This window comes from Sander lucioperca, chromosome 6, assembly GCF_008315115.2.
Source record: "Sander lucioperca isolate FBNREF2018 chromosome 6, SLUC_FBN_1.2, whole genome shotgun sequence".
NCBI classification, from domain to species: Eukaryota; Metazoa; Chordata; class Actinopteri; order Perciformes; family Percidae; genus Sander; species Sander lucioperca.
Window position 1 is genome coordinate 10,925,345 of NC_050178.1, and position 9,998 is coordinate 10,935,342.

Sequence of the window (9,998 nt, forward strand, 5' to 3'; positions counted from 1 at the left end):
GGCGCTGAATTCACCCAGGTCCTCCTCCCCTCACCGGTCAAAGATGACATCATTCGTAGTACAAGTGCAACAGAAAGGATGGGTGTGGATCTCACCAGTACGTCCCTCTGGCACCAAAAAAACAAAACAAAAAACATTCACTTCATATCTGAACAATATCTACAGGCTGACAGGTGTGTCTTATCTCGATATGCCCTGAACTGTACATTCAGCAATAAAATGTCTCTGCATTATGGTCTGTCTTTGTTTCTTTTTCTTGATTGACTGAATAATTAGCAATGGTGGAAAGTAGCTAAATACTGTCTATTTACTCAAGTAGTTTTCACAGACCTGTAATCCATGAATTCTAAAGGGATAAGTGTAATTGTATTTGTTTTACCTAGGATAACTGTTTTATGTAGCTGTATATGAATATTGATTTTTCATTGACTATTTATGTAATGTTTTCTTCTCATTCTCCACTGTGTCAAAGTGTAACTGTAAATGAAGCCATAGAAAATGTAATAAAATATTCAAATCACATAAAAATGAGAATGATTAAAGGTTCCCTGTGGAGTTTTGGACCTCTAGCAGCACTATGGAGCTGTTTGCTCATTTTGTTTGTCACGTACACACTAACACAGTCCTGAGAGGACGCCGGAGCAAAGGACCTGTGTGGGTGGTCAGTGGAGGCCTTTAAATTCTCCAACAGTAATATACACAGTAAAGCAGTTAAAATGAGCTCCACCTCGACAGCTCCATTAAGATGTTAACATGCTGCTTACATGTTAATGTAATAACAATAATTGACTATTTTATATACTTAAAGTATATTGTACTGGTAACACTTTATTAATTTATTTTACTCAAGTAAAGTTTAGAATGGAAGACTATTAGTTATAGTGAAGCATTACATGCTTCATTGTGGTATTACTAGACATTTTCATCAAAGGTGTAAGGCCAGTTTGTGTCAAAGTGAAGGGTTACCACTTGAATACTTATCATATTAGGTTATAATAAGGTCAGAGAGGAAACATAACTATGTCTTGTTTAAAAGTAAATAAGAATTGTGAAACCTAAAACAATGAAAAAAATAGATTTTGACACCTAAATTTCAGAAGGCTCTGGCTTGAAAGTGGTTTGAGATAGAGACAAAGTGTAAATGAGACAAATATTGAGAATGACCTAACGTTTATCTCGGGAGTAAATTTTCCCATCTAATTTGCATATTATGACGTCATATGGCGGCGGCCATATTGGATTATGTAATTTCCATGAAATACCTGATATTTTAGAAGATAGTTGAACTTATTTCATCAGATTTACCGCCCTCCATTCATTTGTTATGTTGTCCACATATCAAATGAACAGGGAAAAAGTAAATTGTAAGCCAACAGTCGTAAACTAGAACTATTACTACACCACAAAACTCATGTAAACAGTAGGCGTTATTTAATTTTTTTAGTTGTTTTTTTTACCCACCACCACGCTAATGGAGGACACTTTTTCTTTTCTTTTTTCTTCTCTTCTTCATTATTATCATTATTATTATACAGTACAGAGACAATATGAACAATATTGAGACCCCCCCCCCACCCAACCACAAAGCCTAACAAATGGACAGGAAAACTGTATATGGTAAAACCAACAGTTCAAAATTATGACTACTGTGCCATATAGTAGCATATACATGTAAACAGAAAGCTGTTCATGTGCAGCCTGGACGTGGAGTGGTGTGTGTCTCCTCTCTGCTCTTACGGCAGGCTGTGACTGCTGTGCGAGGCTACTGAGACACTGACCGCCTGTGAGGGCTTTTGGACGGGGGAGGGGCTCACGGCAGCACCCGCTCCTCGTATAACTTTTTCTCGGAGAAAACAGCAGTTTGATTCAGTACCGCGTCCTGTCCCTAATTATTTTGTGTAAAAAACAGCTGTTTGATTCAGTACGCCGTCATGTCGCAATTTTGCGACTTTGGCGCATCCGAATAAAGCTATGCTTTGGCTGTATTTGGGCTGGGAATTCAAGCCATGTTGGGACTCTTTTTCCTGCTGCTCTAAAAACCAAACGTCCTGTTAAGTCAGACTCATTTCACCTCAGGGCGACACTGTACACATCCCAGGCTGTCACTGGCCAATATCGGACCCTTCCGATCCAGGATATTTAAATTCAAGGCTTAAACGTCCGATTAAAGCTATGCATTGGCTGTATTTGGGCTGGGAATTCAAGCCATGTTGGGACTCTTTTTCCGGCTGCTCTAAAAACCAAACGTCCTGTTAAGTCAGACTCTTTTCACCTCAGGGTGATACCGTACACATCCAGGTCTGTCACTGGCCAATATCGGACCCTTCCGATCCAGGATATTAAAATTCAAGGCTTAAACGTCCGATTAAAGCTATGCTTTGGCTGTATTTGGGCTGGGAATTCAAGCCATGTTGGGACTCTTTTTCCGGCTGCTCTAAAAACCAAACGTCCTGTTAAGTCAGACTCTTTTCACCTCAGGGTGATACCGTACACATCCAGGTCTGTCACTGGCCAATATCGGACCCTTCCGATCCAGGATTTTAAAATTTCAAGGCTTAAACGTGCGATTAAAGCTATGCTTTGGCTGTATTAGGGCTGGGAATTCAAGCCATGTTGGGACTCTTTTTCCTGCTGCTCTAAAAACCAAACGTCCTGTTAAGTCAGACTCTTTTCACCTCAGGGTGATACCGTACACATCCAGGTCTGTCACTGGCCAATATCGGACCCTTCCGATCCAGGATATTAAAATTCAAGGCTTAAACGTCCGATTAAAGCTATGCTTTGGCTGTATTTGGGCTGGGAATTCAAGCCATGTTGGGACTCTTATTCCGGCTGCTCTAAAAACCAAACGTCCTGTTAAGTCAGACTCTTTTCACCTTAGGGTGATACCGTACACATCCAGGTCTGTCACTGGCCAATATCGGACCCTTCCGATCGAGGATTTTAAAAATTCAAGGCTTAAACGTGCGATTAAAGCTATGCTTTGGCTGTATTAGGGCTGGGAATTCAAGCCATGTTGGGACTCTTTTTCCGGCTGCTCTAAAAACCAAACGTCCTGTTAAGTCAGACTCTTTTCACCTCAGGGTGATACCGTACACATCCAGGTCTGTCACTGGCCAATATCGGACCCTTCCGATCCAGGATATTAAAATTCAAGGCTTAAACGTCCGATTAAAGCTATGCTTTGGCTGTATTTGGGCTGGGAATTCAAGCCATGTTGGGACTCTTTTTCCGGCTGCTCTAAAAACCAAACGTCCTGTTAAGTCAGACTCTTTTCACCTCAGGGTGATACCGTACACATCCAGGTCTGTCACTGTCCAATATCGGACCCTTCCGATTGAGGATTTTAAAAATTCAAGGCTTAAACGTGCGATTAAAGCTATGCTTTGGCTGTATTAGGGCTGGGAATTCAAGCCATGTTGGGACTCTTTTTCCGGCTGCTCTAAAAACCAAACGTCCTGTTAAGTCAGACTCTTTTCACCTCAGGGTGATACCGTAAACATCCAGGTCTGTCACTGGCCAATATCGGACCCTTCCGATCCAGGATATTAAAATTCAAGGCTTAAACGTCCGATTAAAGCTATGCTTTGGCTGTATTTGGGCTGGGAATTCAAGCCATGTTGGGACTCTTATTCCGGCTGCTCTAAAAACCAAACGTCCTGTTAAGTCAGACTCTTTTCACCTCAGGGTGATACCGTACACATCCAGGTCTGTCACTGGCCAATATCGGACCCTTCCGATCCAGGATTTTAAAAATTAAAGGCTTAAACGTGCGATTAAAGCTATGCTTTGGCTGTATTAGTGCTGGGAATTCAAGCCATGTTGGGACTCTTTTTCCGGCTGCTCTAAAAACCAAACTTCCTGTTAAGTCAGACTCTTTTCACCTCAGGGTGATACCATACACATCCAGGTCTGTCACTGGTCAATATCGGACCCTTCCGATCGAGGATTTTAAAAATTCAAGGCTTAAACGTCTGATTAAAGCTATGCTTTGGCTGTATTAGGGCTGGGAATTCAAGCCATGTTGGGACTCTTTTTCCGGCTGCTCTAAAAACCAAACGTCCTGTTAAGTCAGACTCTTTTCACCTCAGGGTGATACCGTACACATCCAGGTCTGTCACTGGCCAATATCGGACCCTTCCGATCCAGGATATTAAAATTCAAGGCTTAAACGTCCGATTAAAGCTATGCTTTGGCTGTATTTGGGCTGGGAATTCAAGCCATGTTGGGACTCTTTTTCCGGCTGCTCTAAAAACCAAACGTCCTGTTAAGTCAGACTCTTTTCACCTCAGGGTGATACCGTACACATCCAGGTCTGTCACTGTCCAATATCGGACCCTTCCGATTGAGGATTTTAAAAATTCAAGGCTTAAACGTGTGATTAAAGCTATGCTTTGGCTGTATTAGGGCTGGGAATTCAAGCCATGTTGGGACTCTTTTTCCGGCTGCTCTAAAAACCAAACGTCCTGTTAAGTGAGACTCTTTTCACCTCAGGGTGATACCGTACACATCCAGGTCTGTCACTGGCCAATATCGGACCCTTCCGATCCAGGATATTAAAATTCAAGGCTTAAACGTCCGATTAAAGCTATGCTTTGGCTGTATTTGGGCTGGGAATTCAAGCCATGTTGGGACTCTTTTTCCGGCTGCTCTAAAAACCAAACGTCCTGTTAAGTCAGACTCTTTTCACCTCAGGGTGATACCGTACACATCCAGGTCTGTCACTGGCCAATATCGGACCCTTCCGATCGAGGATTTTAAAAATTCAAGGCTTAAACGTGCGATTAAAGCTATGCTTTGGCTGTATTAGGGCTGGGAATTCAAGCCATGTTGGGACTCTTTTTCCGGCTGCTCTAAAATCCAAACGTCCTGTTAAGTCAGACTCTTTTCACCTCAGGGTGATACTGTACACATCCAGGTCTGTCACTGTCCAATATCGGACCCTTCCGATTGAGGATTTTAAAAATTCAAGGCTTAAACGTGCGATTAAAGCTATGCTTTGGCTGTATTAGGGCTGGGAATTCAAGCCATGTTGGGACTCTTTTTCCGGCTGCTCTAAAAACCAAACGTCCTGTTAAGTCAGACTCTTTTCACCTCAGGGTGATACCCTACACATCCAGGTCTGTCACTGTCCAATATCGGACCCTTCCGATCCAAGATATTAAAATTCAAGGCTTAAACGTGCGATTAAAGCTATGCTTTGGCTGTATTTGGGCTGGGAATTCAAGCCATGTTGGGACTCTTTTTCCGGCTGCTCTAAAAACCAAACGTCCTGTTAAGTCAGACTCTTTTCACCTCAGGGTGATACCGTAATCATCCCGGTCTGTCACTGGCCAATATCGGACCCTTCCGATCCAGGATTATAAAAATTCAAGGTTTAAACATCCGAATAAAGCTATGCTTTGCCTTTATTTGGGCTGGGAATTCAAGCCATTTTGGGACTCTTTTTCCAGCTGCTCTAAAAACCAATCGTCCTGTTAAGTCAGACTCATTTCACCTCAGGGTGATACCGTACACATGCCGGTCTGTCACTGGCCAATATCGGACCCTTCCGATCCAGGATATTAAAGTTCAAGGCTTAAACGTCCGATTAAAGCTATGCTTTGGCTGTATTTGGGCTGGGAATTCAAGCCACCAGATCACACAAGGGCCGTCACACCTCCCCCCATAAAGCCGGTGGCCCAAAGGAGCCAACGGAAAAACCAACTACCACATCCAGCAGTCAGAACCGAACATTATTCAGAAAAAGCAAGTGTTACCAAAATCACCAAAATATAATACACAGACTTATACCAAGCAGAAAGGAACCGTTGACCTCCAAATTGCGCCGGAAGGATTGCTCACCCCCGTCCCATCTTGAGTAAAACCAGGTACCTGGGAAGCAAAGGAAGAGAACAGGCACACAAAAAACAAAAAAACAAAAAAACAGGGTACAAAACAAAAAATGGCAATATCGACCTAGAGCAGAGGGGCACGTGACAATGCATCAGCTATCACGTTGTCCACTCCTTTAATATTCCTAATCTCAAGCGCGTAGGCTTGCAAAAACAACGACCGCCTCATGAGTCTCTGATTGGGACATTTAAGTGACTGCAAAAATGTCAGCGGATTGTAATCCGTATAGACAACAAGGGGCCTCCCACCAACATACACCTCGAAATGCTGCAAAGACCAAACGAGTGCCAGCGCTTCTTTCTCTATCACCGAATAATTCAGCTGATAACGGTTGAATTTTTTCGAAAAGAAGCTAACCGGTCTCGCCAGTCCCTGACCATCCTCCTGCAGCAAAACAGCACCCGCCCCAAACAGACTTGCATCCACTTGAATCATGAAAGGCTTATCAAACTGCGGCGCTATTAAAACAGGAGACGAACACAACAAAGACTTGATGTTCTCAAAGGCTTGCTGACACTCATCAGACCACAAAAACTTTGCATTAGCCTTCAACAGCTCCGTCAGAGGAAAAACAACTGTAGAGAAGTTTTTACAAAAGCTCCTATAGTATCCGACTAGACCCAAAAAACGTTGTAGCTCTTTTTTAGTAGTAGGCACAGGAAAATGTTCTACTGCCCTAACTTTGGCCTGGACCGGAGCTACACGGCCCTGCCCCACTACACGTCCCAAATACGTCACAGTAGCCCTCGCATACTCACATTTGGCCAAATTGACAGTCAGTCGCGCCTCAGACAACCTGTCAAACAATTCCCGAATGCGTTTAAGATGAGCGTGCCACGTCTCACTATATATAACGACATCATCTAGGTAAACAGAACAACCGTCTAGACCAGACACAACACGATTCATCAATCGTTGAAATGTGGCCGGAGCGTTCCTCAAACCAAACGGCATGACTCTATAAGAATAGAGTCCAGACGGTGTAACAAATGCCGAGACCTCCCGAGCACGCGCAGACAACGGAACCTGCCAATATCCCTTAAGCAAGTCAAACTTGCTAACAAACTTGGCAGAACCAACCTGATCTATACAGTCGTCCATCCGCAGCAGCGGAAAGGAATCTGGTTTAGTTACTGAGTTTACCTTTCTGAAGTCTGTACAAAACCTAGGTGATTTATCAGGTTTCGGGACCAAAATACACGGAGAGGACCAACTAGAAAATGACGGGAGAGCAATATTATTTTCCAGCATGTAAGCAACTTCAGAGTCCAGATGTTCAAGTTTCTCTGGAGACATACGGTAAAAACGCTGTTTAATTGGTTGTGCATCTCCAACATCAATATCATGTTCGATCCAATTCGTGCATGTAGGAACATCGCCAAACAGACACAGATATTGCTGTATCAGACCAGACAACTCATCACGCTTAGACTCAGTTAAATGCACCAACAGACTATCAAGGTTACAAAGCGTCTCCGAATTTTTTAGACGATCATACAACAAACTGTCATCTGGTTCCGGCACTCCATCTACGCCCTGTGATCCAGACACCGAACTCACAAGCAAAACAGGATGTACCTCGTCACTCACTGACTGGCTTACATCAGCCTCACGTCTATAATAGGGCTTGAGAAGGTTGACATGACATAACTGTGTTGACTTTTTCCGACCTGGTGTAGCAATGATGTAATTGAGGTCAGACCTACGCTCAACAACTGTATAAGGACCAGCATATTTAGCCTGAAACGGCGAGCTCACAACAGGCAACAGAGCAAGAACTTGATCCCCCGGACTAAACTCCTGATGCCCCGCACGGCGATCATAGAAATTTTTCATCTTACTCTGTGACACTTGCAAGTTCTCCCTTGCCATTTCACCTGCAACAAACAAACGATGCCTAAAGCCATTGACATAATCAACCAAATTTCTTGGCGGATCGGCCTCCACCAAGCCATCCTTTAAAACAGCCAAGGGCCCACGCACCTTGTTTCCAAAAACCAAGTCATTAGGACTAAACCCAGTACTCTCCTGAACAGCTTCTCTTGCAGCCAGTATAAGCCAAGGAAGACCCCCCTCCCAGTCTCTATCCAGCTCCGTGCAGTATGCACGCAGGAGAGACTTCAGAGTCTGATGGAATCTTTCCAAGGCCCCCTGACTCTGTGCATGATAGGCTGATGACTGGTTATGACGGACATGCAACAACTTCAAAACTTGACCAAACATGTGCGAAGAGAAATTGGACCCCTGATCGCTCTGGATGACCTTCGGAATGCCAAAGACCGAAATAAACTGACTTAGTGCTTTCACCACCGCCTTAGTGGTAATAGCCCTCAACGGATAAGCAGCAGGATACCGAGTGTTTTGACACATCACAGTTAGTAGGTACTTACAGCCAGACTTAGAGCACGGCAACGGACCCACACAGTCCACAATCAGATGCTCAAATGGTTCATTTACAACCAGAATAGGTTGTAATGGAGCAGGTCTAACAGACTGATTGGGCTTACCCGTTAGCTGACACACATGACATGTCTTAATGTATGCTGCAACATCTTTCTTCACCCGCGGCCAAAAAAAATGCTTCAAGATGTTAAGATAAGTCTTTCTCACACCAAAGTGCCCACTCTCATCATGAGCAACTTTTAAGACAAGAGGACGAAATCTAGTCGGTACCACCAACTGAACGACAGCATCTCCAACAAAGTCAGTACCTAGAGTCAACCACTTCCTAAATAACAAGCCATTTTTAATAAAAGGAGCATAGGCTGCCAAGACATCCGGTTCAAGCTCTGTAGTAAGCAACTCAGATACACAGTCCACAATAACCGGCGCAGCAGCTGCCACAGGCTTAAGCCAATGTCAACAAAACACAACGGTTAATCCTTAAATAATTAATATCATGCTCAAAGGATGTGTGCTCATGTCACTAAACATGAGCCTACATGAAGAAGACTACTTTCCTATTGTTAAAAAATGTCATACATATTTTTGTAAACTTGTCACCTCCTAAAATTCAATGTGATAAAACATACTGAGAAATTCTACTTTTGAGAAATTAATGATGTCTTTAGATACTTAATATATACTTATAATGCTCATGACTTTAATGCCACGAGTCACGACAGAAAAAAGTGAACATTTAGTAACTGAACTTTCTTCTTAGTCAAACTGTAATTACTGACAGACGCTCTGAACTATTCTGACTCATTGATTGTCCCACCAAAGGTTAATTTCCTCTTCAGTAATGCATGGAATGTGACAGAGTAAATAAATAAGGTCATAGCAAATGGGAAAAATCTGATTTATTTTGAAGATGGTACACATTATCCCTCTACCTCACATTCTAGGTCACACCATCGCTCCAAACAAACAGTTAATGGATGGAAACAAAAAAATAAAACTTCTGATACTGCTAACAGCCAAAGTTGTCTTCAAAAATATATGGATAATCTAAATAACAACATGACATAACAAAAATGGTACTAAAGAGGTTTACAGTACATTTCAATTCATACATTGTTCTTCTACAAGGATCAAACTTAGTGCATCTGAAGAAAAAACAACCTTCATCTCTAAATAAGGCATATGTGTGAAGTTTATCACATCTTACTATACCGAGACATTTATTGCTGAGAGTTAAAGTGCTCATATTTTGCTCATTTTCAGGTTCATAATTGTATTTAGAGCTTATACCAGTTTATGTGGTTTCATTTTCAGAAAACATCATATTTTTGTTGTACTGCACATTGCTGTAGCTCCTCTTTTCACCCTGTGTGTTGAGCTCTCTGTTTTAGCTACAGAGTGAGACATCTCACTTCTGTACCATCTGTTGTTGGGAGTCGCACATGCGCAGTAAGTACTGCTAGCTTGTCAGTTGCAGAGTATGAGGGAGTGCTACGCTAGCATCTAGGCGAGCATTATAACCTTTGTTACAAAGTGACGAACGTTCGTCACGGAAGTAAAGGCTGGACTACAATAGAGCAGTTTGGAGCAGTTTGTGAACAGTGTTTTCTGTTGGAGATGGTAAGTCCCTTTGGGGTGGACTTTGGCCTTTTTCACTTTGTAAACCTATAATGTGCACAAAAAGATATATAACACAATAA